Here is a 27,907-nt window from a genome sequence, read left to right as displayed (position 1 = left end):
AAAAAGAATCACGCGACACCAGGTTATAGTCCAACAGGTTTATTTGGAGTTCAAAGTTTGGGAGAAGATTTGTAGCTCGGGTGCTTATTGTTGTGGTTCTGTTCGCCGAGCTGGGAATTTGTGTTGCAGACATCTCGTCCCCTGTCTAGGTGACATCCTCAGTGCTTGGGAGCCTCCTGTGAAGTGCTTCTGTGATCTTTCCTCCGGCATTTGTAGTGGTTTGAATCTGTCGCTTCTGGTTGTCAGTTCCAGCTGTCCCCTGCAGTGGCCGGTATATTGGGTCCAGATCGATGTGCTTATTGATTGAATCTGTGGGTGAGTGCCATGCCTCTAGGAATTCCCTGGACATCGACCTGGATCTTGATGCCAAATGATGACATGAGCAGAGTTCAGTGAGTTTGTGCTCTAGGCTGGCTTATCTCTATTCTGATTATTAGTGCAGCCAATTGGCAACTTTGCATATGTTCAGCCAACCCAGAGTTAGCAGTCCAGAACTTTAGCGTATGAAAAGCCTCATTTGACTGCATTTGCTTATTTGCTGTTGGAAATAGCTACCAGCTTCAACACAAATATATTTTCAACACAAATTTGACTCAATATGATTTCCTGTTTTTGCAATGATTACCCGAATGTCATTCTTCTAACAAATATCATTTCAGCTCTGGCTTCTGTTTACTGCCAATGCTAGATTCACTGTAGGTCAAATCCAAAATGTTCTGAACTGAAACCTGAGAGTCTCGCACTCCTCAGGGATACGATCGCCTACGTGCAGGACAGAGGGTTGGACACCTGCCTGATCAGCCTGGACCAGGAGAAAGCCTTTGACAGGATATCACACAGGTATATGAGAGATGTTCTCTCCAAATTGGGCTTTGGGGAGGGAATCTGCAATTGCATCAGACCGCTCTACACCAACATTGTCAGTGCAGTCTCAATCAATGGGTGGGAATCAGATAGCTTCCCAGTCAGATCTGGACTCAGGCAGGGCCGCCCTCTCTGTCCTGACTTGTTTGTGTGCTGCATAGAGCCATTTGCCGAGTCCATCAGGAAGGATGCGAGCCTGAGAGGGGTGACTATTCCTGGCAGCAGGGGCCTGCAGGTTAAGGCCTCCCTGTACATGGATGACGTCGCCGTTTTCTGCTCGGATCCGCTGTCCACGCGCAGACTCATGTGCATATGTGACCAGTTTGAACGAGCCTCAAGGGCCAAGGTAAACCGAGGCAAGAGCGAGGCCATGCTCTTCGGGAACTGGGCCGACCAATCCTCGATCCCCTTCACCGTCAGGACCGACCACCTGAAGGTGCTGGGTATTTGGTTCGGGGGAGCTGGGGCATGCGCCAGGTCTTGGGAGGAGCGTAACAGCAAAGTGAGGCAGAAACTGGGCAGATGGAAGCTACGGTCGCTCTCCATCGCGGGGAAAAAACCTGGTCATCAGGTGTGAGGCACTGTCATTGCTGTTATACATGACACAGATCTGGCCTATTCCCAGAACCTGTGCCGCTGCAGTCACCTGGGCGATCTTCCAGTTCATATGGAGGTCAAAGATGGACCGGGTCCGAAGGGACTCGCTGTACAAAGATCTGGGCAGCGGGGGAAATAATACACCCAATGCCACCCTCACCCTGATGACCACCTTTGTGTGTGGCTGCATCAAGCTGTGCGTGGATCCACGGTACGCAAACACCAAGTGTCACTACGTACTGAGGTTCTACCTGTCCCTGGTGTTGCGAAGGATGGGCCTGGCCTCGCTGCCGCGGAACGCTCCGAGTAGTTGGACCATTCCGTATCACCTGTCCTTCGTGGAGAAGTTTATGAAGAAAAACACCTTTGACCACAAGTCCATCAGGAAGTGGTCAGCACGCAGTGTCCTTGAGACCCTTCGGGAAAAGGAGAGGGTGGATCCTATCGAGCGGTTCCCTGAGCAGACTGTCAAAGCCATTTGGCAGAATGCCTCATCGCCAGAACTTTCCAACAAGCACCAAGACATGGCTTGGCTGGTGGTGAGAAGGGCTCTGCCTGTGAGATCCTTTATGCACGCCCGGACTCTCAGCCGCACCGCACGCTGCCCTCGAAGCGGCTGCGGGGGGGACGATACTGTCACACACCTCCTTCTGGAATGTGCCTACGCAGAAGAAGTCTGGAGAGGAATGCAGTGGTGTCTGTCGAGGTTCGTCCCGAGCAGCGCCATGATGCGGGACTCCGTGCTCTACGGCCTGTTCCCCGGGATGCACACCGAGACGAACATCAACTGTGCCTGGAGGATCATCAAATCGGGGAAAGACGCTCTCTGGGTGGTCCGAAACCTGTTGATCTTCCAGCTGAGGGAGTTGACCCCGACTGAGTGTTGCAGACTGGCACATTCCAAGGTCCAGGACTACGTGTTGAGGGACGTGCTGAAGTTTGGGGCAGCTGCTGCCAAGGCGCGGTGGGGAAAGACTACTGTGTAAAGTCTGCCTGCCTAATGAAGAACAGGGGGCCCACGCAGTCATTTGGGCCCTGCTGACGCCTCAGCTGAGAATGTAATCGTACAGACCTGTAAATAGGAATGATTACTCTGCTTTCGGTATGCAAACAAATGGAATGTTTACATATGTATGGCATGTCCAGTTGTACAGATCATCAAAGTATTTTATGAATAAAGTATATCTTTGAAATAAAAAATAAGTTCTGAACTGAAATCTCAGTTTACTTCTGTGTTCTCTACTGTGAGGTATTAGTCTCCCTGTCTTTGTCCAAAATTACAGAAGTTAAGTCTGCAGACGCAACAAGTAATTTGAAGAGCTAATAGAATGCTGCTGTTTATTGTGGACAATTACGTTTTTTTTTTAATTCATTCATGGGATGGGATGGATGCTGGCTCGATCAACATTTATTGCAGCATGATGACCGTGAAACCATCGCTGATTGTTGGAAAAATCAATCTGATTCATTAATATCTATGACCGAAAGCATGAATGAGGCTTCGATACTTCACAAAAATTACTATTTCTTACAAGTGAGTAGGTTTGTGACATAGGTAAAAAAAAAATTATGATTGTGGACAAAGAACTCAGAATTCTAATGCCTCCACATACAGAGAGGTACAGGCAAACACAAAATGAAATAGGTGTTAGCGGCAGAGAGAAAACCGAGAGAGTAGCACTTGCTGCTCCTGGATTTTCCTTGTCCAGGATCTTTAGTAGATTGAATGAATTCATTCCCCCTCAGTGTTCTTTGTCCTGATGCACCAGATATTCCCCATCCTCCATCACATTCTGGAACATTGCTGTTTCCTTAGCATTTGGTCCTCACTCGTTCTGATCGTTCTGTTTTGGAAGATGAAGATTTGTAGTGTTCGTAGTCAACCTGTTATTCTGGAATCAAATTCCAACCTGTGATGTCAATTTGCCCTGTGGGAAGTGTTGTTGTTAGAATATCTATCTCAATTTTTTATAAAAATTGTTTGTGCGATAAGGGCATCACTGAGGTCCAGCTTTCATTGCCCTTATCTAATGTCCTGGTGAAGGTGGTAGTGAGCTGCATATTGCCCAGATCTTGCAGTATTTAGGCATAGACTGTTTCAGTATCTGAGGAGTTGTGAATGGTGCTGAAGATTGGGCAATCATCCCTACTTCTGACCTGGAGGTAAGGTCAATGCCAAAGCACCTCAAGATGGACACTAACCGAGCGGACTCCTTCAATGCTGTTTTGGAGCTGAAATGACTTACTTTAAACCAACGCAACCATCTTCCTTTGCATTATGTCTGACTCCAATGAGCAGAGAGTTTCCTCATGATTCCCATTGACTTCAGTTTTGTTAGAGTGCCCCACCAAACAGGGATGTGCAGCCTTGATGTCAAAGGCAGTCAGTGTCATCTCACCTCTGGAGTTCAGCCATTTTGTTTGAACCAAGGCTGTAATGAGGCCAAGAGCTGACTGTTCCTGGTGGAATCAAAACAAAGCCTCAGTCAGCGGGAAGCACTATTGTAGAGTCATACAGCATGGAAGTCGACTCTTCCACCCAATACGCTCATGCTGACCAGGTTTCTGAAACTGAATGAATCCCATTTGTCTGCATTTGGCCCATAGGTCTGCAGAGCCTAAATATGATCTGTTGGTGTGAGATTCCTTTGGCCTGAATATTATTGAGGTGGACACTGCCAGGGTGTCCTTTTGACTACTTGCTGGGAGATTGGCCACAGTCAGTCCTGGAGCTCTAGTGCAAACAGAAAGGAGAGTTGCGTGATATCAACTGGGGAGTTTCACAGAGTCTGGTCAGTGACTATTCAGGGATGTCCACCCAAGCCAGCTGAGGTAGGGTGTGCCAAGGTCAGTCCTGAGGTTGTGGGGGCATGAGGGGGGAGGATGTCAAAGAGGATTATCAGGGAACACTACTATATTAGGGAAATTGGATACTCCGTGCTGGAGATTGGATTCTGTCCATTCTAAGAACAAAATGCAGCTTCTGTTTGTCTTTGGTTCACTTTTACTGTGAATGTTTTGAACAATTTGAAGGCTTTTCTGGGAATATGGTCCCACAGTGAACAAAGAGAAGCTTCTGGACTACACAGGGACACACTGACTTAGACTGGGTAGTAGGGTGGGATGTGACCTTGGATTCATTGGCTGTGTGCCTTAGTACTAAAACAGAAATAGATACAGAGATAGCTACTGTATCAGAATAGGGGGGTCAGATAGCTGGTTTGTTATGCAGAGTGCAACCAATAGTGCAAATTCAATTCCTGTAGTGCCTCAGGTTATCACGAAAGTCCCATCTTACCCCTTGCCTGAGGCATGATGACACACAGCTAACCCCCCCCCCCACACACACACACACACACACAGTTATTTCCCTTCCTCTACTGGGAGAGCAGCCTTTTGTGACTGTGGTGACTTTACCATTTTTTACACATGTAACTATTCCCACAAGTAGGTCATCAAATGTCATCCTCGCTAAGTGGCAGCTTAATGGCTCCATGGTTAGCCCTGCTGCCTCGCAGTACCAGGGACCTGGGTTCAACTTCACCCTTGGTGACTGTCTGTGTGGAGTTTGCATAATGGAGTAGAATTAGAATCCCGACAGTAACAGGACCTTCGGCCCAGCAAATCCACACCGACCCTCCGAAGAATAACCCACCCAGACCCATTCCCCTATCCGATATTTGCCCCTAACTAATGCACCTAACCCACATACTTCCTGGACAATTTAGCATGGCCAATTAACCTGACCTGCACAACTTTGGATTGTAGGAGTAAACCAGAGCATCTGGAGGAAACCCACGCAGATACAGGGAGAATGTTCAAACTCCACACTGCCTGAGGCTGGAATCGAACCTGGGTCCGTGGAGCTGTAAGGCAGCAGTGCTAACCACTGAGCCATCGTTCCACTCATATTCTCCTGGTCCCTTCCTCCGGGTGCTCTTGTTAGGTGCAGGTTAGGTGGATTGGCCATGGGAAATTACCCGTTGTGTCCAGGAATGTGCACACTAGGTAGATTGGCTATGGGAAGTGCAGGGTTAGAGAGATAGAGTAGTGGGGTGGGTACTGTTTGAAAATGATAGTGTGGACTTGATGGGCTGAATGGCCTGCTTCCACACTGTAGGGATTCTATGATTCTATCTATGTGCCTCCAAGAGGTTTGTGGTTGCTTCCCACTGTGCAGGTACACGTTGAAGGACAATTCCAGATTGACAACACATGGTAGGGCAGGGTTCACGGGATGGCGCTGAAAGTAGAGATCCCTAGGAATCTCAGTGAGGAGAACATCTGCCTCTGGCAAGAGGGGGAGAGCAAGAGCTCCATAGGTGTGTGATACAGAGGTAATGAGGTGAGTTTGAGATAAATTGAAAATTTGATAACAGGAATTTCTCAGGGTAAAGCCACAACTGATCAAAGGCAACCTACCCAGGTTCAAAATTTAAAGAAAGATTGGAAATTAACTATCAGAAGTTTCTAATTGGTGCCTTCTTCATGGCAACGCCTGGACCAAGCAGAGTCCACTTGCCAAACAATGGGTTTTACCTTCAGCTGGAATCATAACATAAGACCGGAAATTCCCACTGCTGTGGGAACCCTAAGGAAGGAATGAAAGAAATAAGGAAGTAATGACAAAAAAAACGAATGAAAGAAATAAGGAAGTAATGACAAAAAAAAGGAATGAAAGAAATAAGGAAGTAATGACAAAAAATGTTCGTAAAGAGAGCACAGCAAAGGTGGAGAGAGCCATATTTGAAAGGAACACTTTTAAATTGTCTTCAATTTTGAAAATCATCTGCATACCTCACAAAGTCATCTGACATTCATATAAATTTTGGTCATAGCCTTACAAAACATTTTCAGTTCATGATGTTGGGCTTTGTTCTTTTTATTTTCAGCTTCTCTAACTATCTGAAGTCGTTGTGAAATTAATGTTGTGCTTTGAGTAATCCTCTTACATTTCATCCATCATCTTTACTTGTGACAGAAAGATCGGAATGTTCTCTTGCCCCATTCATAATGATAGAATAGCCTGAAGTACTTTACAGTTGATGAAATACTTCTGAGTCATGGTGACTGTAGAAACGTGAAAATGCAGCACTGTGTTTCCGTTCCGCAATTGCTCATCGTTTCCAGTCTAAATCGGATCTGTTATTTCTCTTTCAGGTTGATTGAGAGATATATAATGGCCAGGGTATCGAGGGTGAGGGAACGTGAGGACTGCAGATGCTGGTGAGTCAGAGTCGAAAGGAGTGGCGCTGGAAAAGCACCAGCAAGTCAGGCAGCATCCGAAGAGCAGGAGAGTCGGCGTCTCGGGCATAAACCCTTCATCAGGAATGTGGGGGTTGGGAATGGGGCTGAGATAAATAGGAGGGTGGGGATGGGGGATTGTAGCTGGGAAGGCAACAGGCGGATGCAGGTGGGGGTCGTGATAATAGGTTGGTGGGAAGGGTGGAGCAGATAGGTGGGAAGGAAGATGGACAGGTAGGACAGTTCAAGAGGGTGGTGCCATTTTGGAAGGTTGGATCTGGTATGAGGTGGAGGAAGGGGAGATTTGGAAACCAGTGAAGTCGACGTTGATGCCGTGTGGTTGGAGGGTCCCAAGGGGGAAGGTGAGGCATTCTTCCTCCAGGAGTTGGGTGGCTTGGATTTGGCAGTGCAGGAGGCCCAGGACTTGCATGACCTTGGGAGAGGGGGTGAAGTACTCAACTACAAGGTGGTAAGGTTGGTGGTTGTGTCTGTGTGGGTTTCCTCCAGATGCTCAAGTTTCCTCCCACAGTCCAAGGATGTGCAGGTTAGATGGATTGGTCATGGGAAATTGCCCGTAGTATCCAGGGATGTGGGGGCTTGATGGATTAGCCTTGATAAATCTAGGGTTATGGGGATGGAGTAGGTCGGGGGGTTGCTCTTCGGAGGGTCAGTGTGGACTTGATGGGCCGAATGGCCTGATTCCCCAGCTTTGGGATTCTGTTCATTCTATTTTTGGCAGCATTGAATTGACTACATCACAATGACACAGCAATTAAGTTTAATATGTGATATGACTCAAGTATTGCCAACTATTCATTGCACAATGATGTGTCGTTAGTTCCAGGATTGGGGAGACTTACTAAATCTAGCCTTGGGTGTTTTTGAGAAGGAACTTGTCATATGTTGACAAGAAATAAACATGAAAATACTCAGTAAGCCAGTCTTTAGTGAAATTCAGGGGTTAGTGGTTCAAGCATAGACCCTCTGTTGTAATGGAAGACATTACAACTGAGCAGAGCTGAGGGAAGGGCAAAGGGTAGCATGATAGAAATATTGGAAAAATTTCAAGTTCCTAGAAGCTACAATCAGCATCAATCTACCCTGGACCACCCACGTAGATGTGACGGTGAAGAAAGCACAACAGCGCCTCTTCTTCCCTGCGAGGCTAAGAAAATTCGGCATGTTCATAAGGACTCTCACCAACATTTACAAATACACTGTGGAAAGCATTCTATCTGGATACATCACAGTAACTGCTCTGCCCAGGACCATATGAAAGTTGTGAACACCGCTCAGTCCATCACGCAAACCAACCTTCCATCCATTGACTCCACCTACCCTTCTGGATCCTTGCAAATGAAGCCAACGTCCTCAAAGACCCTTCCCATGCCGGTTATAATCCCTTTCATCCTCTTGCATTGGGCAAGAGATACAAAGGCTCAAACACACACACCAACAGGGTAAAGAATAGCTCCTTCTCCGCTGTTATTAGACTGATAAATGGACATCTCAAATTGCAAATCTAATGTTGATCTTGCCTTTTGTGCACGGTCTTTGTAGCCGGAACTTTAGTATTCCTCACTCTGTTCAATCACCCTATGATCTTTGTATGTTATGATCCATCTGTACTGCGCGCAAAACAAAACTTTTCACTAGGTATATGTGGTGAAAGTGAGGACTGCAGATGCTGGAGATCAGAGCTGAAAGATGTGTTGCTGGAAAAGCGCAGCAGGTCAGGCAGCATCCAAGGAGCAGGAGAATCGACGTTTCGGGCATAAGCCCTTCTTCAGGAATGGATGTGACAATTATAAATCAAATCAAATAGGAGCAGGAGTACGTCTTTTGACTCCTTGGGCCTGCATCCCCATTCAATGGATTGTATCTGATAATCTAGTTTAATATCTTTCTGTAATATCCACATATCCCTTGCTGAGCTTCGTATCTATGAATCTATCAATCTCTATCCTGAACGGACTTAATGACTGAGCCTCATTGAATCTTAGTGCAAGAGACCTAATCAGGAATGAAAGACCAAGATAACATACAGGGATTCTTGAGGCAGGGAAACAGGAAGCAAGGATTGATGAAGCAAGGCAGGTCTCAGGGGCTCAGGAACCTGGGGAGAATTATAGAGAGAAATTCCACTCCAAACAATCAGCACAACACTCCTTCCCCTCTCCTGTTTGCAGTCGTTTGACAGTATTGATATTGGAGTTACTCAGAGTAACATCCACAGACATATCATCAACTTGAATTGTACCAGCAATGATCCTCAATGTTCAGGTGAGTGACTGAATTTACTCTGTCCTGTGGAGGCAGGGTAGAAGGTGGGACCAGGGCCAAAGTTGGAAAATGGTGCATTGGATAGTCTACCGGACATTTTCTTAGCTCAGAGCAACCTCGTTGGTGTGAGCATTGCAGAGACGCCCCGCCCTTCCCCTCTACCTGCAGAATTCTGATCATGAGGAAGCTCTGTGATAGTGGGAGAGTTGCTGACCTTTTGTTTAATTGGAATCGGTCATTGCCTATTACTCACGTGACGATGAATATTTTGTATCACTTGACAACCCAATGTTACGTGGCTCCAAAGCTGTTTCATTGTCGAAGGCGATGATGAGAAAGGAGCTGTACAATCTCCATCCACTAGTCCCACGTCTTGGGCTCGATCATTTTTTTGGGGCGGATTTCGTGCAGCCACCAGGATTTTCCCAAATATGGGCGATGTCAGCCTGCTGAGGGCCCAGAATGGACTCAGGAGGCCTGAAGACCATCAGTTTTTCTTCCCAACGCAAGCTGCCTGGGACTTGAGAGACATAGCTGCAGGCAGAAGGCAACCTGTGCGGGGGCTTCCTGTTTACAGCCTTGACAGCTAACACCATGAGGCATTCTTAACATTTTACAATGTCACACAGCATGCCTCCATTTTGAGGTACCCTTGCCATCTCCTGCGTTTCTCAGGAACAATTATCTCATTCATTGGAGCTGTTGGCTTAACACAGGAAACCTCCCTGTTCACTGATCTTCCAAAAATCCTCTGCTGGACGGGGCTATTGGGAATGGCTCCTCAATTGCGATTGTTTGTGGAAGACTCTCAGGTGTCATGTGATTACATGTCTCCTATGCACTTCAAATTTGAATTAGAAGAGGTAATACGCAAGCAAGTAGAAGCAGCAGCCATTTCTGGTTGTGTGTCCTTAAGGCAGTAACGTACCTAATAGGAAGATGAGGTATTAGAATCCCTACGGTGTGGAAGCAGGCCATTTAGCCCATCAAATCCACACTGACCCTCCAAAGAATATCCCACCCACACCCACATCATCCTTGTAATTCTCCACTTCCCATGGCTAATTTACCTAACCCACACTTCCCTGGACACTACGGGGCAAATTAGCATGGCCAATCCACCTGACCTGCACATCTTTGGATTGTGGGAGGAAACCGGAGCACCTGGAGGAAACCCACACAGACATAGGGGGAATGTGCAAACTCCACACAGACAGTCACCCGAGGCTGGAATCGAACCCAGGTCCCTGGCGCTGTGAGGCAGTGGTACCAGCTGCTATGTTGTTCCACAATTTCATCTTGGGCTTTACTGGAACAATGTAGCAGGCTGAGAAGTGAATGTTAGCATGGGAGCAAGGTGCTGAATTAAAAGGACAATCACCTCACAGCTCAGGTCATGCTTGATCCAGGAAGCAACCTCCCAGTCTGTGTTTGGTGTCTCCACTATAAAGGTCACCACTTTGGAAGCTGTAAATACAATGGACTAGATTGAAAGAAGTACATGTAAATCATTGCTTCAGAGGGAGTGGTGGAGGCTGGTACAATTGCAACTTTAAAAGGCATCTGGACGGGTATATGAATAAGAAGAGTTTGGAGGGATATGGGCCGGGTGCTGGCAAATGGGACTAGGTTAGGTTGGGATATCTGGTTGGCATGGACGGGTTGGACCGAAGGGTGTGTTTCCGTGCTGTACATCTCTATGACTTGGAAAGAGAGTTAGGGACCTTGGACAGTGTGGGGAGGGGAAGTAAGATGGTAGCTATTACGTCTCTTGTGATTGAATAGGAAAGTGCCTTGGTAAGGTGAGTGGGTGTTGGGGGTGATTGAGGAATGGACCACCAGTCAGGGAGGGAATCGGTCTGCATGGAATGCTGACAGAAGATCTGCTCGCTCGTGGCATCGAACAGGAAGTGACAGAAATGCTGGAGGCTGTTTCTTTGGATGGGCAGGAGGCTAGCAGTGTGGTACAGGAGGACAAGGAGAATCCAGTTGTGGCTGCAGGAGGAAAGGAAATGGGTGAGAGCAGAGCTGTGCCCAATGGATCAGTCATGGTTAGGGGCCCTGTCATCCAGTGTGGAGTAATTCACCAGCTTATGTCTGGTGGAATAAGGAGGTTAATCTGAATAGCATTGAAATGCTCACATCCAAGGGTAACAAAAGTATGGATCAAGATTTTGACAGCGGAATTGTTAATAATAGTAAGGACAGACAGAATCAGGTGAAGTTGCAGCGAGAGAAATTGGAGGCTTTAGCAATGGCGCTCAGATTTTCAGCTTGGTCAAGTGTGAGGCCAAAGTTGTAAATAGTCTAGTTACAAATCTTGCAACACCATGTTACAGTCCAACAGGTTTGTTTGGAAGTCCTAGTTTTCAGAGCGCTGCTCCTTCATCAAGTAAGTAGTTGTCAGGTTTTTACTAATCTCTTAATACACGCAATAATTCAACCCCATCAGGGGTAAGTAAGCCGTTTTTAGATAAGTTAAAGTTTTAAGAAACACAATGCATATTATGACTCAAAGCAAGTCATCACATGCACAGCCAATGTGAATATTAGCCTTGGCTGCCAGCCACTGGCACAGTAATGTCGTGTATTAGAAACAGCTGCAACTGAGTGTTGCTTGTGGATGTGGGGCCAATCTAGTGGGCTGCATTGTCCAGGTTTATATCAAACTGTTTGAGTGTTGTTGGAGTTGCACTCATCCAGGTAGGTGGGTGTATTCCCTCACACTCCTGACTTGTGCCTTGTAGATGGTGGACAGGCTTTGGGGAGTCAGGAGGTCAGTTGCCCACCGTGGTATTCCTAGCCTCTGACCCGCGGTTGCAGCCAGTTCAGTTTCGGGTCAATGGTAACCCGAGGTTTAATGACTCATTCAAAGATTTAAAAAGGCAAGGGGCGTGGGAATGTAGCGTAAATGTATTGTTTAACCTGGCACCTGTTCGCCCTACAGCCCAAATTCACAGCAGAAATGTCAGGGGTGAGGCTGAGCCTGCTCTGTAGCTCTCCCTCCAGTTGCGTTATGTTTGGGCAGAGTGTAATTCTCTGGGTGAGACATGCCCTGTCACCTGGACAGGAATCCTGCTGTTGACAGCGTCTGGAGCTCTCTGATGTCAGCCGCTGGGCATTGGCATTCCTGACATCCCCTCCCCGCTCCTGTCTCTGTGCCCCGGTTTCCCCGCTCCGGTCTTCGCTCCCCGGTTTCCCCGCTCCGGTCTCCGCTCCCCGGTTTCCCCCCTCCGGTCTCTGTACCCCGGTTTCCCCGCTCCGGTCTCCGCTCCCCGGTTTCCCCGCTCCGGTCTCCGCTCCCCGGTTTCCCCGCTCCGGTCTCTGTGCGCCGGTTTCCCCGCTCCGGTCTCTGTGCCCCGGTTTCCCCGCTCCGGTCTTCGCTCCCCGGTTTCCCCCCTCCGGTCTCTGCTCCCCGGTTTCCCCGCTCCGGTCTCCGCTCCCCGGTTTCCCCGCTCCGGTCTCCGCTCCCCGGTTTCCCCGCTCCGGTCTCCGCTCCCCGGTTTCCCTGCTCCAGTCTCCGCTCCCCGGTTTCCCCGCTCCGGTCTCTGTGCCCCGGTTTCCCCGCTCCGGTCTCCGCTCCCCGGTTTCCCCGCTCCGGTCTCTGTGCCCCGGTGTCCCCGCTCCGGTCTCTGTGCCCCGGTTTCCCCGCTCCGGTCTCCGCTCCCCGGTTTCCCCGCTCCGGTCTCTGTGCCCCGGTTTCCCCGCTCCGGTCTCTGCTCCCCGGTATCCCCGCTCCAGTCTCTGCTCCCCGGTTTCCCCGCTCCGGTCTCCGCTCCCCGGTGTCCCCGATCCAGTCTCTGTTCCCCGGTTTCCCCGCTCCGGTCTCCGCTCCCCGGTTTCCCCGATCCAGTCTCTGCTCCCCGGTTTCCCCGCTCCAGTGTCCGCTCCCCGGTTTCCCCGCTCCGGTCTCCACTCCCCGGTTTCCCCGCTCCTGTCTCTGTGCCCCGGTTTCCCCGCTCCGGTCTCTGTGCCCCAGTATCCCCGCTCCGGTGTCCGCTCCCCGGTTTCCCCGCTCCGGTGTCCGCTCCCCGGTTTCCCCGCTCCGGTCTCCACTCCCCGGTTTCCCCGCTCCGGTCTCCGCTCCCCGGTTTCCCCGCTCCGGTCTCTGTGCCCCGGTTTCCCCGCTCCGGTCTCCGCTCCCCGGTTTCCCCGCTCCGGTCTCCGCTCCCCGGTTTCCCCGCTCCGGTCTCTGTGCCCCGGTTTCCCCGCTCCGGTCTCCGCTCCCCGGTTTCCCCGCTCCGGTCTCCACTCCCCGGTTTCCCCGCTCCGGTCTCTGTGCCCCGGTTTCCCCGCTCCGGTCTCCGCTCCCCGGTTTCCCCGCTCCGGTCTCTGTGCCCCGGTTTCCCCGCTCCGGTCTCCGCTCCCCGGTTTCCCCGCTCCGGTCTCCGCTCCCCGGTTTCCCCGCTCCGGTCTCCGCTCCCCGGTTTCCCCGCTCCGGTCTCTGTGCCCCGGTTTCCCCGCTCCGGTCTCCGCTCCCCGGTTTCCCCGCTCCGGTCTCTGTGCCCCGGTTTCCCCGCTCCGGTCTCTGTGCCCCGGTTTCCCCGCTCTGGTCTCCGCTCCCCGGTTTCCCCGCTCCGGTCTCCGCTCCCCGGTTTCCCCACTCTGGTCTCCGCTCCCCGGTTTCCCCGCTCCAGTCTCCGCTCCCCGGTTTCCCCGCTCCGGTCTCCGCTCCCCGGTTTCCCCGCTCCGGTCTCTGTGCCCCGGTTTCCCCCGCTCCGGTCTCCGCTCCCCGGTTTCCCCACTCCGGTCTCTGTGCCCCAGTGTCCCCGCTCCGGTCTCCGCTCCCCGGTTTCCCCGCTCCAGTCTCCGCTCCCCGTTTTCCCCGCTCCGGTCTCTGTGCCCCGGTTTTCCTGCTCCGGTCTCCGGTCCCCGGTTTCCCCGCTCCAGTCTCCGCTCCCCGGTTTCCCCGCTCCAGTCTCCGCTCCCCGGTTTCCCCGCTCCGGTCTCCGCTCCCCGGTTTCCCCGCTCCGGTCTCTGTGCCCCGGTTTCCCCGCTCCGGTCTCCGCTCCCCGGTTTCCCCGCTCCGGTCTCTTTGCACCGGTGTCCCCGCTCCGGTCTCCGCTCCCCGGTTTCGCGCTCCAATCTCCGCTCCCCGGTTTCCCCGCTCCGGTCTCTGTGCACCGGTGTCCCCGCTCCGGTCTCTTGTCCCCGGTTTCCCCGCTCCAGTCTCCGGTCCCCGGTTTTCCTGCTCCGGTCTCCGGTCCCCGGTTTCCCCGCTCCGGTCTCCGTTCCCCGGTTTCGCGCTCCAGTCTCCACTCCCTGGTTTTCCCGCTCCGGTCTCCGCTCCCCGGTTTCCTCGCTCCGGTCTCCGCTCCCCGGTTTCCCCGCTCCGGTCTCCGCTCCCCGGTTTCCTCGCTCCAGTGTCTGGTCCCCGGTTTCCCCGCTCCGGTCTCCGCTCGCCGGTTTCCCCGCTTTGGTCTCCGCTCCCCAGTTTCCCTGCTCCGGTCTCTGTACCCCGGTGTCCCCGCTCCGGTGTCCGCTCCCCGGTTTCCCCGCTCCGGTCTCCGCTCCCCGGTTTCCCTGCTCCGGTCTCCACTCCCCAGTTTCCCCACTCCGGTCTCCGCTCCCCGGTTTCCCCGCTCCGGTCTCTGTGCCCCGGTTTCCCCGCTCCGGTCTCCGCTCCCCGGTTTCCCCGCTCCGGTCTCCGCTCCCCGGTTTCCCCGCTCCGGTCTCCGCTCCCCGGTTTCCCCGCTCCGGTCTCTGTGCCCCGGTTTCCCCGCTCCGGTCTCCGCTCCCCGGTTTCCCCACTCTGGTCTCCGCTCCCCGGTTTCCCCGCTCCAGTCTCCGCTCCCCGGTTTCCCCGCTCCGGTCTCCGCTCCCCGGTTTCCCCGCTCCGGTCTCTGTGCCCCGGTTTCCCCCGCTCCGGTCTCCACTCCCCGGTTTCCCCGCTCCGGTCTCTGTGCCCCGGTGTCCCCGCTCCGGTCTCCGCTCCCCGGTTTCCCCGCTCCGGTCTCTGTGCCCCGGTTTTCCTGCTCCGGTCTCCGGTCCCCGGTTTCCCCGCTCCGGTCTCCGCTCCCCGGTTTCCCCGCTCCGGTCTCTGTGCCCCGGTGTCCCCGCTCCGGTCTCCGCTCCCCGGTTTCCCCGCTCCGGTCTCCGCTCCCCGGTTTCCCTGCTCCGGTCTCTGTGCCCCGGTTTCCCCGCTCCAGTCTCCGCTCCCCGGTTTCCCCGCTCCGGTCTCCGCTCCCCGGTTTCCCCGCTCCGGTCTCTGTGCCCCGGTTTTCCTGCTCCGGTCTCCGCTCCCCGGTTTCCCCGCTCCGGTCTCCGCTCCCCGGTTTCCCCGCTCCGGTCTCTGTGCACCGGTGTCCCCGCTCTGGTCTCCGGTCCCCGGTTTCCCCGCTCCAGTCTCCGGTCCCCGGTTTTCCTGCTCCGGTCTCCGGTCCCCGGTTTCCCCGCTCCGGTCTCCGTTCCCCGGTTTCGCGCTCCAGTCTCCGCTCCCTGGTTTTGCCACTCCGGTCTCCGCTCCCCGGTTTCCTCGCTCCGGTCTCCGCTCCCCGGTTTCCCCGCTCCGGTATCCGCTCCCCGGTTTCCTCGCTCCAGTCTCCGGTCCCCGGTTTTCCTGCTCCGGTGTCCGCTCCCCGGTTTCCCCGCTCCGGTCTCCGCTCGCCGGTCTCCCCGCTTTGGTCTCCGCTCCCCAGTTTCCCTGCTCCGGTCTCTGTACCCCGGTTTCCCCGCTCCGGTCTCCACTCCCCAGTTTCCCCGCTCCGGTCTCCGCTCCCCGGTTTCGCGCTCCAGTCTCCACCCCCCGGTTTCGCGCTCCGGTCTCCGCTCCCCGGTTTCCCTGCTCCAGTCTCCGCTCCCCGGTTTCCCTGCTCCGGTCTCTGTGCCCAGGTTTCCCCGCTCCGGTCTCCGCTCCCCGGTTTCCCCGCTCCAGTCTCTGTGCCCCGCTGTCCCCGCTCCGGTCTCCGGTCCCCGGTTTCCCCGCTATGGTCTGCGCTCCCCGGTTTCCCCACTCCGGTCTCCGCTCCCCGGTTTCCCCGCTCCGGTCTCCGCTCCCCAGTTTCCCCACTCCGGTCTCTGTGCCCCGGTTTCCCCGTTCCGGTCTCCGCTCCCCGGTTTCCCCGCTCCAGTCTCCGCTCCCCAGTTTCCCCACTCCGGTCTCTGTGCCCCGGTTTCCCCGTTCCGGTCTCCGCTCCCCGGTTTCCCCGCTCCAGTCTCCGCTCCCGGTTTCCCCGCTCCGGTCTCCGTGGCCCGGTTTCTCTGCTCCAGCCACTGGTTGATGGCATCCACAATCCGGCTGCTGGCATTGCTGCCGTCAACTGCTCCCATTTCAGAGACTGAGACCAGATGTCCAAGTCCAAGAGAAGGGATGAGAGAGAGGGGGGAAAATAAGGAAAAATGTGAATGAGAATTTCAGAGCTGCTCCGCTGGAGCATCCTGCTGCGGGTGCCATTTTACTAGATTTAGACTATCGGGTCGGCATGGGTCAGTTGGACCGAAGGGTCTGTTTCTGTGGTCTACACCTGTATGAGTCTATGACTCTATCTAGACAGAGACTGGGTCTGTGGTTCTTAAGTTAGGAGATGATGATTGTCATGTGTAACTCTGTAAATGACAGCTTATAAAATTACCTTGGAGCTCAGGGAGCGATAGTTCTGTTTTATTTTCTCCACAGCAAGCAGTGTCAACTTACCAGTTTCCTCCCACAGTTAAATTGTTGTGATTGAAATTTGGCATTCTTGTGTTTGTCCTGATGACAAGCAAGACAAACAAAAAACTCTATTGCTCTTTTCAACAATATCCAAACTTCTAAAAATGTGTTGAGATTGGTTCCAGTTCTTTACTTCAACAATAGACTTTCTGGAGTATAACATTAATAACTGACTTGCAATGTCATAAATTCATTTAGCAACTTGTGGTGACAATGGTGTGTGACAGATTGGCATTGCACTTACTTTCATTTGTAAATGAATTGCACGCCGCTGTGCTGCTATTGGCTTTTTTTCTCCAATTAGGAGTCAGCTGGATGTCTGTGTCTAGTAGCTGTTTGTTGAAGCTTTCAATGTGGCTGCATTCTCGTTGATTTCTGTCATTCATAGCTTGTTAAAGCTGAATACCCCTATTCTATATCTCTGGATGTTCACCAAGAAATCGAACCCAAATTAATCTTTGAGTATTGTGCTGAAAAATGCTCTAACTGTAATGACAAGGTGAAAGGTTCAGAGTATGCTTGTGAGGTTCGTGCAGTTTGACTGGAGATAAGGGTTTCCCCAACGTTTTTCCACTGTGACCCCAATTTCAAGGCTTGGCAATTGTGGTGACCCCATTTTGAAAGTGGGGCAGGGGATTGAAAACCTATGAGAGTGGTTGGGGTGGGGTATCTGAGCTGGTCATGGGCCACAAAGTTTGAACTCGCAACCTGACCCCTCCTGACTTGAATTGCTCTTACACTGAACACTCCCCTTAGTTTTTTGCAAAATTTATTCATGTGTTATGGGTGTTTGGCTGTGCCAATATTTATTGTCTGTCCCTGATCGCCAGTTAAGAGTTAACTGCATCGCTGTGGGTCTGAAGTTATGTGTAAGTCAGACCAGATAAGGACAGCATTTACTTCCCGAAAGAATATTAGTGTACCAGATGGATTTTCTCACACTCAATAATGACTTCACAGTCATCATTAGACTTTTAATTCCAGATTTTATTTTTCAATTGAATTCAAGGTTGACCATTTATCATGGCAGGGTTAAGCCAAAGTTCTCAGACTGTTTTCTGGGTCTTTGGCTTTACTAGAATAGCTACAATATCATTAGGCATCGCTTCCCCTACTGGTAATAGTGTTGATATTTGTGCATGCTCCATGAGAGGTTCCTGACTTGGTAATGATTTGCGAAGACAGAATGTGACTGATCTGCACTTTTGCCAAAACGAGAAACCATGTTGAGGATACGATGACTTCTGCCAATGATTGTCAAAGACCCTCATGGATTACAGCTCTAGCTCAATCAAGGTAACAGCAGTCGACCAATCTTTCCTCAGGCTGGTGACAAACGCACACATTGTTCATGGAGCCCAAAGCTTTGTCTGCACGTAGTTTCTGAAGGCCCAAGGTTATGTTTCCACATCCTTTAACACACCCAGGGATACAGTGAAGAGAACAGAGAAGTAATATTTGTGCTGGGATCAAACTTTACGTCTGAACAGCAGCTTCAGATAATTGCACCCCAGCATGAATATTGTTGTTCTGGTCAGGCAAGGGTTTGCAGAATATTGCCTTTTTTTTAATGCAATCGACCACACAACTTGTGAATCACAATCCACCCCTGAACAAAGATTACATATGCATCTTTAAAGCAACATAGAATCCCTACAATATGGAGGGATTCAGGCCCTCCGAAAAGCATCACACTCAGACCCACCACCTGCTACCCTATCCCTGTAACCCCACATTTCCCATGGCTAACCCATCTAGCCTGCATATCCCTGGACACTATGAGCAATTTAACACGGTCAATCCATCTAACCTGCGTATCTTTGGATTGTGGGAGGAAACCAGAGCACGGGGAGGCAACACACACAGACACTGGAGAAGGTGCAAACTCCACACAGACAGTCACCCAAGGCCAGAATCGAACCCAGGTCCCTGGTGCTGTGAGGCAGCAGTGCTGTAGTATACACAGATGTAGGTCCAACATTCCTAAATGTGTTGAGAGATCCAGATATTTAATTGTCAAGCCTCCAATGTGTATTAATTTGGCCGCAAAGCTTTGAGAGACAGAAGAAAGTATTTCAATCTCTCATCCTGCACACTGGACCCTTCTTACAAGGCCGAATCGCAGAACAGATCTCACTCACTCTCTCACACGCTTTTTCATGTCTGTGCAAGTTGCACTACTTATATTCATGTGGTATCTTTAGTGCAATAAAATGAGATTTGGACTTCATGAGACCCCTTCTCCAACAGTCCCAATTTGGTGCAGAAGATCAGGGCACCAGCTTATGTGACCAGTTAAGATTAGATTAGATTAGATTAGATTAGATTAGATTAGATTGTTTCCTCACTGTAAGTAATCTAATCTAATCTAATCTAGTCTAGTCTAATCTAAGATCAGGGCACCAGCTTATGTGACCAGTTAAGTCTCCTGCCTGACAAGATAGTGCCTGTTGCATAACATAATGATTATGTTTGGTTCATGGTTGTGGATGCATTCGAATCTCGGGTGTGGAATTGCGGAATCCAGCCTGAGAACCTGGTGGAATCAGACATACCATCCCGGCTTTTAATGGCTTTAGTAATTTTGATAAAGTAGCAATGTCTTTTTTCAATACTACTTCACTTTTTAAATACCTACCCTCTGGAAATAGCTTTCGGTATTTAGTCATGGATGCATATAGTCCCAAGGGCGGCACTGTGGCTCAGTGGTTAGCACTGCTGCCTTACAGCACTAGGGACCCGGGTTCGATTCCAGCCTTGGGCGACTGAGTGTGTGGAGTTTGCACGTTCTCCCCGTGTCTGCGTGGGTTTCCTCTGGGCGCTCCGGTTTCCTCCCACCATCCAAAAAGTGTATAGGTTAGGTGAATTGGCCATGCTAAATTGCCCATAGTGTTAGGTGCATTAATCAGAGGGAAATGGGTCTGGGTGGGTTGCTCTTCGAAGGGTCGGTGTGGACTGGTTGGGCCGAAGGGCCTGTTTCCGCACTGTAGGGAATCTAATTTAACCAAAATGTTATCTTCTTTACTATTGTTATACAGGGCCTTGGTGAAACTATATCTGGGGTAACACATTTGGTCTCCCAGAGTATCTGACATCGAGGGAGTATGGCAAAGTTTTACTTGGCTGATAATTGGGAGACAGGACTACCAAATGAGAAGAGACTGGACCTGTATTGACTAGAGTTTTGGAAGTATGAGATGGGATCTGATTGTGGGTGGCACGGTGGCTTAGTGGTTAGCACTGCTGCCACACAGTGCCAGGGACCCAGGTTCGATTCCACCTTCCGGCGACTGCCTGTGTGGAGTTTGCACATTCTCCCTGCATATGTGTGGGTTTCCTCTGGATGCTCTGGTTTTCCTCCCGCACTTTAAAGATGTGCAGATCAGGTGGATGGGCCATGCTACGTTGCCCATAGCGTCCAGAGATAGGGTCTGTTTCCATGCTGTTCATTTTTATGACCCTTCGGTCCACCTCATCTATGCCGACCAGATATCCCAACCTAATCTAGTGCCATTTGCCAGCACCTGGCCCATATCCCTCTAGACCCTTCCTATTTGTATACCCATCCAAATGCCTTTTTAATGTTGTAATTGTACCAGCCTCCACCACTTCCTCTGGCAGCTCATTCCATCCACGCACCACCCTCTGCATGAAAAACTGCCCCTTTATTTCCTTTTAAAACTTTCCCCTCTCACCCTAAACCTATGCTCTCTAGTTCTGGACTCTCCCTACCCCAGGGAAAAGACCTTGCCTATTTACCCTATCCATGCCCCTCATGATTTTATAAACCTCTATAAGGTCACCCCTCAGCTTCCAACGGTCCAAGGAAAACAGCTCCAACCTATTCAACCTCTCCCTAAAGCTCAAATCCTCCAACACTGGCAACATCATTGTAAATCTTTTCTGAACCCTTTCACGTTTCACAACATCCTTCTGATAGGAAAGAGACCTGAATTGTGCACAATATCCCAAAAGTAGCCGAACCAATGTCCCGTACAGCTGCAACATGACCGCCCAACTCCTGTACTCAATGCTCTGACCAATAAAAGAACGCATACCAAACGCCTTCTTCACTATCCTGTCTACCTGCAACTCCACTTTCAAGGAGCTATGAACCTGCACTCCAAGGTCTCTTGGTTCAGCAACACTCCCTAGGACCTTACCATTAAGTGTATAAGTCCTGCTAAGGTGTGCCTTTCCAAATGCTGCACCTCATATTGAGAAAAACGTGCAGGCTAAGTGAATTAGCCATGGGAAATGAAGGATTAGAGGGAAAGAGTTAAGGAGGTAGATCTGGGTGGTATGCTCTTTAAAGGGTTGGTATGGGCCGAATGACCTGCTTCCACACTGTTTAGAATATATAAGTGACCTGCTTTCACACTGTAGAGATTCTATGAATATATAAAATTCTAAAAGGACTGACATGATGGGAAGTCTAGAATGAGGGGATATGGCCTCAGGATACCATTTAGGACTGAGTTCAGGAGAAATGTCCTTAATCAAAGGGCAGTGAATCTATGGAATTATCTACCATCAGAAGTTTGTGGGGGTCAAGGCCCTTAATATATCCAGGAAAGATTTTTTTTAGATATTAAAGGCATTAAAGGGATAAAGTAGGAATATTGCATTAAGATAGAGGAACAGCAATATTAATATTGAATAGTAGAGCGAGTTCAAAAGGCCAAGTAGCCTATTGCTATGTTTCTCCCATTGATGCTAAAATACTAGTGAAACACCTCTAGCATTCCCACAAGTGAGTTCCCTTCACTTCACTCAGTTCTTATCTATGTTCATGTAAAGAAAACTACAAATATTTATATGTTGCCCAACAATTTTCCTTCTTCCTTCTAGTTGTCTAAACATTGACCTGAAGCGACTGGTATTCCTTTATGAACAACAAACTCTATATTGTTCCTCACTGTTTCCCTCATCTAAACAATGACATTTTTGTACACTATTTCGATCCCATTTTATTTCCTGGCAGCTGCTTGCACATTTTGCACATTCTCTTTGACATTTCGTGAAATTCAAAGGATTGGTACTCATGAGACATTTGTTAACTTGTTAAAGCAGCTGTAATAGCTTTGGTTTAGTCGAACTTCAGAAATCATAGATTCCCTACAGTGTGGAAGCTGGCCATTCAGCCCATCGAATCCACTCTGACCCTCCGAAGAGCATCCCATCAGACCCACCCACCCTGCCCCTATAACCCTGCATTTCCCACGGCCAATACACCTAACCTACACATCTTTGGATTGTGGGCGGAGACCGGAGCACCCGGAGGTAACCTACGCAGACACGGGGAGAAAGTGCAAACTCCACACAGACAGTCGCCCGAAGGTGGAATCGAATGTGGGTCCTCGGCGCTGTGAGGCAGTAGTGCTACTGAGACATGGAGCTGCAAGTCAATTAACTTTATCGTATGCACAGAGGCAGTCTTTTCAAGATTCCCAAGGAAAATTATGGAATGTATGCCTGAATACCTAATTTGTATTCCCATTAAGAACATGAAAAATTCTGTTTGTCCTTGCCAACGCATGGACTGTATTAAGTGGCATCTTTCTGTATTGTGGGATTCTCTTATTAGTGATAGGTTAATTCCTGTGAAAGAACTTGCATTTAGATGATACCCTTCATTCAGTACATTACAATTGTACTGCAGAGAGAAAGCACAGCTACTCAGGAAAGTCCAATAAACAGATAACTCAACCTAATCAGATTATGCTTGAGGGATAGCTATCAGGCAAGAGGAATCTTTCTGCTCTTCTCTATCCTGTGTTGTGGGATCTATTACATCCAATTAAAAGGACAAACATGTAACAGCTCATCTGAAAGACAGTACGACAACACTGCACTGGCTATCATCTGACGTGAAGTGGTTAGGTTCCAGGTGTGGAGACTGTACCTGCCACCTGTTGACTCAGGAGCTCCACTGACTCCAGGATGACATTGGGGCACAAAAAGGCCATATTTAATTTCTCCTTCCTTGTACATATTCATTAGTGAGTGTGGAAAGTATCAGCATTAAAGCTGACCTTGATTCAGACATCAGGAGACATACGGTCACAATAGCTGTCACTTAGTATTTGCATGTGTCAGTTTTGTTAAAATTGACTTGACGTCATGCGATCATAACAAAGCCATCTCATACAAAAAATGAAAGGCTTACATTTATCTAATGTCTTTCTCAATCTCTGGAAATCCCAAAATTGCTCAATGCTAATGCAAAAGACAGGTTTCCCTGGTTCAACATGCTGATGGAGTAGGGCTGCTGAGCCTGGGTGGATCTGCTCTGTCTATTTTTCTTTTCATTTATTTTCTTATATTTTCCCCTCTCTTTACTCATTTTTTAGAATTTCTGTCCTATTCTATTTATTTATCTCTTGGTGAAGAGCTTGGTTATGGAGATGGCGGATAGGCCCAGCAGCAGGTTCCCAAGTGTGCCCAGCAGCAGGGACTCGAGTGGGCCTGGCAGCGGGGACTTGAGTGGGCCCAGCAGCAGGGACTTGAGTGGGCCCAGCAGCACGGTCTCGAGTGGGCCCAGCAGCATGGTCCCAAGTAGGCCCAGCAGCACGGTCTCGAGTGGACCCAGCAGTGGGATCCTGAGTGGGCCTGGCAGTGGGGACTCGAGTGGGCCCTGGCAACACGATCTCAAGTGGGCCCGGCAGCATGGTCCCGAGTAGGCCCAGCAGCACGGTCTCGAGTGTGCCCAGCAGCGGGATCCTGAGTGAGCCCAGCAGAGGGAACCCGATTGGACCCAGCAGTAGGGACTCGAGTGGGTCCAGCAGCCTGGACTCGAGTGGGCCCTGGCAACATGATCTCGAGTGGGCCCGGCAGTCGAGACTTGAGTGGGCCTTGGCAGTGTGGTCTCGAGTGGGCCCAGCAGTGCGGTCTCGAATGGGCCCAGCAGTGCGGTCTCAAGTGGGCCCATCAGCCTGGACACAAATGGGCCCAGCAGTGCGGTCTCGAGTGGGCCCAGCAGCGCGGTCTGGAGTGGGCCCAGCAGTGGGATCCTGAGTGGGCCCAGCAGCAGGGACTCGAGTGGGCCCTGGCTACATAATCTCAAGTGGGCCCGGCAGCGTGGTCTTGAGTGGGTCCAGCAGCGAGATCCCGAGTGGGCCTAGCAGAGGGAACCCGATTGGACCAGCAGTAGGGACTCAAGTGGGTCCAGCAGCCTGGACTCGAGTGGGCCCTGGCAACACGATCTTGAGTGGGCCCGGCAGCCGGGACTTGAGTGGCCCTGGCAGCGTGGTCTCGAGTGGGCCCAGCAGTGCAGTCTCGAGTGGGCCCATCAGCCTGGACTTGAGTAGGCCCAACAGTGCGGTCTCATGTGGGCCCAGCAGCACGGTCTGGAGTGGGCCCAGCAGTGGGATCCCGAGTGGGCCCAGCAGCGGGGACTCGAGTGGGCCCAGCAGCGGGGACTCGAGTGGGCCTAGCAACGGGGACTCGAGTGGGCCCAGCAGTGGGAACTCGAGTGGGCCAGCAGCGGGGACTCAAGTGGGCCCAGCAGCAGGATCCCGATTGGGCCCAGCAGTGGGGACTCGAATGGGCCCAGCAGCCTGGACTCGAGTGGGTCTGGCAGCGTAGTCTTGAGTGGGCCCAGCAGCCTGGACTCAGTGGGCCTTGGCAGTGTGGTCTTGAGTGGGCCCTGGCAGCTGGGGCTCGAGTGGGCCCTGGCAGCCGGGACTCGAGTGGGCCCTGGCAGCGCAGTCTCGAGTGGACCCGGCAGCATCGATGGCGTTGAGATAGTGCTGAAGAATGGTGACTTTCATTCCAGCAGCAGTGCTGTGGGGAAGGGGACTTGTGCCTGGTCACCAGGCCTCTCACACATGATGGAGCACTTAACAAGAAGGACTGTAAAGTTGGACGCTTCCTTTATTTTAGTGCCTTTTCCTTCTGGTCTATATTTTGGTTTATGTTTCTGCGTTTGAACATGGCACTGGAGAGTGGCGACACTATGCAATATTTGTACCAAAATACTCATGGCAATAAATGAATAAAATCAGATTTACATTTTTAAAAATGATTTCTACATGCTAAAGATGGTATGGGTTTGTAACTCTCTTCTGCCATTGTAATTTGATTGTAGATTGGTTATTAGTTTAATACTGGGAAAAATAGATTTGTTTTTACCCATTTGTGGATGTGGGCGTTTGCTGGCTGGTCAGCATTTTTTTCTCATCCCTAGATTTGCTTTTCTTCATTCTTTATTACTTAAGTAAAAGCAGTGCTTATCTAGGACTGTAGAAAAATATAAAGTTAAGAGAGGCTTGTTTTCTTTTCATGGTCTTCAAAACTGTTTGTTCATTCATCTCACCATCACTATCATGGTCAGCTTAATCAATCATTTCCTGCAATTCCTAATCAGTTAGGTTTTCACCCAATTCTTTCACAACTTTCTTTAAGGTTCTTGAATGATATTTTGCCAGTGCCGCCATCGTTAAGCAACCGAAAAGTTTTCAAAATCTCTTCTTTGGAATCTTTCTCAGTCATTTTCTGAGTCATCGTAGCTAAGAAGCCATTGAAATTGATGCTACTGGACCCTTCTTTGTCACTGTCTGAAATCATCTTTCTTATTACTTTTTCTTTTAGGTTCAAATCCCAAGGCAGGCATGGCAACCTTGACTTGCTTTACATCAATAGTTCAGTATCAAACATCAGTATCAAACAAATCAAAAGCCTCATGGTTTACTTGCTTTTGTTCCTCTGTTAGATCGGGTCTTGGCCCAGTCTTTTTGCGCTGTGACGAGCCAGTGCTGCATTTCCTGAATCTTGATGCCATTGTCTGAAGCACGCTGGACATAAACCAAACCCCGAGGCTGATATCTTGCACTGACCACTTTGCCCGTCCCTAGTTGCCCTTGAAGAGACTTTGTTGCGATTGGTGCAACGCAGTGGCCTGCTCAGCCATTCCAGAGAGCTGTCGAGAATCCACCATATTACTGTGGGTCTGGATTCACAGGTGGGCCAGACCAGGTGAAGATGGCAGATTTCCTTCCCTGAGAGACATTAATGAACCAGATGGGTTTTTCAGACAATCAACAATAGTTTTCTGGTCATCAGTAGATTTTTTAATTCCAGACATTTTTTATCGAATCCAAATTCCACCATTGGCTGTGGTGGGATTTGAACCAGGGTCCCCAGAACATGAACCAAATTTCTGGAACACCACCCAGTAATCGGTGGAGGTGAGATGGCCTCGAAGAGTGGCAACTTCTGTTTCAGTGGCAGTAACCTAGATTCTCATAAAGAGTCTCATTAACCAAAGTATTGAGGTATATTGAGTAAAGAGAATTGAAAGGATTTGTATAATGGTAGAACATGACAAAGGTTGACTCCTCTTCCTATGTCCATTTTTAAGGCAGGAAATGTAGCAGTCAACCTATGAAGGACAAACCTGAGGCAAGAAAAATAAACAACTGGCGATGTCCGGCATTTTGCATTGATAGTGAAGGTGTAAACATTTTCTGCTGTGATTCCAGTGAAAGTCGCAGTAGTTTTGGGGTTTGGGGCATGCACACAACGTGGTGAAAATCCAGAAGCTGTCATCAAAGGTTCTCCACTCCTCCAGAAGATGCACTGTTGAGGTTCCCACGGATTGTCATCTTGCTTACAATCACAAACTGACAAGAAATTCAAATCTAACACTCTCTGTAGAAACCTTGGAAAAAGTCTCAACACGTTGAACAAGGTGTAAGCAGCATATTAATAATGTCTTAACTTCATAAATTACCATGAAGCACCCTTTCTTCTTCTGCAATGTTAATTTTATATTTGTACATGTCAAATTTCTCCACAAATAATTAAACATGTCATACATTTTAAAAACTATGTTATTTTCCTAATTTGTTGGAAGTCTGGTGATCTCTGTTTTAGTTTCTACCTTAATGAAGTCAAGTATTTATATCATCCTTGGAAAATTCACATTACATGCACAAAACAACCTTGATTATTTGAACGAGATGGGGCTGAGAGTATTTTGTTCGGATATCTGATTGTTCGGATAGCGTTATTACAGGACCTTGAGATCTTATTTGGATAATCCGAAATTTGAATAATTGATGTTCAGATAACCGAGGTTGTTCTGTAAAGGATTGTAGGGGCTTTATACTTCTAGGTTTACCCAGTGTTAATATTTAATTTGATTCGATAACCGTCTCTCTTGTTGCAGATGTAATATTGTTCAGTGTCAAGACATTCTTTTTGATTGGCATCAGATTTAAATTGGGATTGAAAAGTTGATTGCAAGACCTTATTGGTGCATTTGATAATGGACAGCGAACATCTGTTGAACAAAGTAGCCCATTTGATTGGCACCACATCCACCAACATTCACTCCCTCTGCCATTGACATTCAGTGGCAGTAGTGTGACCCAACAATAAGATGTGCTGCAGAAATTCACCAAAGATCCTGACACAGCACTTTACAAATCCATAACCACCACAATCTAGAAGATACATGGAGTACTTCCCCTCCAAACCACTCGCTATCCCGACTTGGCAATATAGCACCATTCTTTTAGAGACACTTGGTCAAAATCTTGAAACTCCTTCCCTAATGATGTTGTGGGTATCCCTACTCCACATGGACTGCAGTGATTCCAGAAGGAGATATCCACCACCTTCTCAAGGACAACTAGGGTTAGGTAACAAATCCTAGTCCAGCTAGTGAAGCCCACACTGTGTAAATGAATGAAAAAACAACATGCCTTGTCAATGTTGGCAAAATGTTTTAAGGGATAAATGTCCTCCAGAACTCTGGGTTAGCTCTGCTGGTCTTATTTGAATTGTTGTGAGATATTATATGTCCACGTGAACTGGACTGGGATTAGGTTCTAATCAGAATTGTGGCATCTTTAACAATGCTGTTGTTTCTCAGTACTGAGTGTCTGCCTGAATTACATTCTTAAACCTCTGCAGTGAGACTATTATTTTGATGTGTGTGTCCATCACTGTTTCATCTCCATGAGTATTGCTGCGTAAGACCATGCCACCTTCTGCTAAAACTCTGAGTTTGCACTTTGATCTGTACACACATTGTCTTCACATGAGGTTAGAGTTTCTGCTCCCTTTCAGCTGCCTTTACTTAATCACGTGATTCTGAAATCACTGTGCCAGCAACATCAAAAGTAGGAACTTCGGATATAGGAGTCGGATTAGGCTATTTGGCCCTTCGAGCCTGTACAGTAAGATCATAGCTGATCTTGTTGTGATGTCAATCTTTAACTTTCCTGTCTGCCTTCCATAATTCTTGAATTCTTTGCTTTG

At 49.7% G+C, this 27,907-nt stretch overlaps 1 long non-coding RNA gene and 1 pseudogene across 1 annotated transcript; one reads left to right on the top strand and one right to left on the bottom strand.

The window, feature by feature from the left end:
• The first annotated feature begins 270 nt into the window (after window positions 1–270).
• LOC122561577 (uncharacterized) lies at window positions 271–26,514 on the top strand. The gene is made up of 3 exons (XR_015761188.1): window positions 271–840; window positions 6,622–6,687; window positions 26,001–26,514. It is a non-coding gene; the product is annotated as an uncharacterized LOC122561577 (long non-coding RNA).
• Window positions 24,871–25,421, bottom strand: LOC148145901 (uncharacterized; annotated as a pseudogene).
• Window positions 26,515–27,907: the final 1,393 nt, after the last annotated feature.

Source organism: Chiloscyllium plagiosum, unplaced genomic scaffold, assembly GCF_037043375.1.
Source record: "Chiloscyllium plagiosum isolate Xiang-an unplaced genomic scaffold, Cpla_swu_hap1 HiC_scaffold_23, whole genome shotgun sequence".
NCBI classification, from domain to species: Eukaryota; Metazoa; Chordata; class Chondrichthyes; order Orectolobiformes; family Hemiscylliidae; genus Chiloscyllium; species Chiloscyllium plagiosum.
This window is presented reverse-complemented; position numbering and strand designations above follow the sequence as displayed.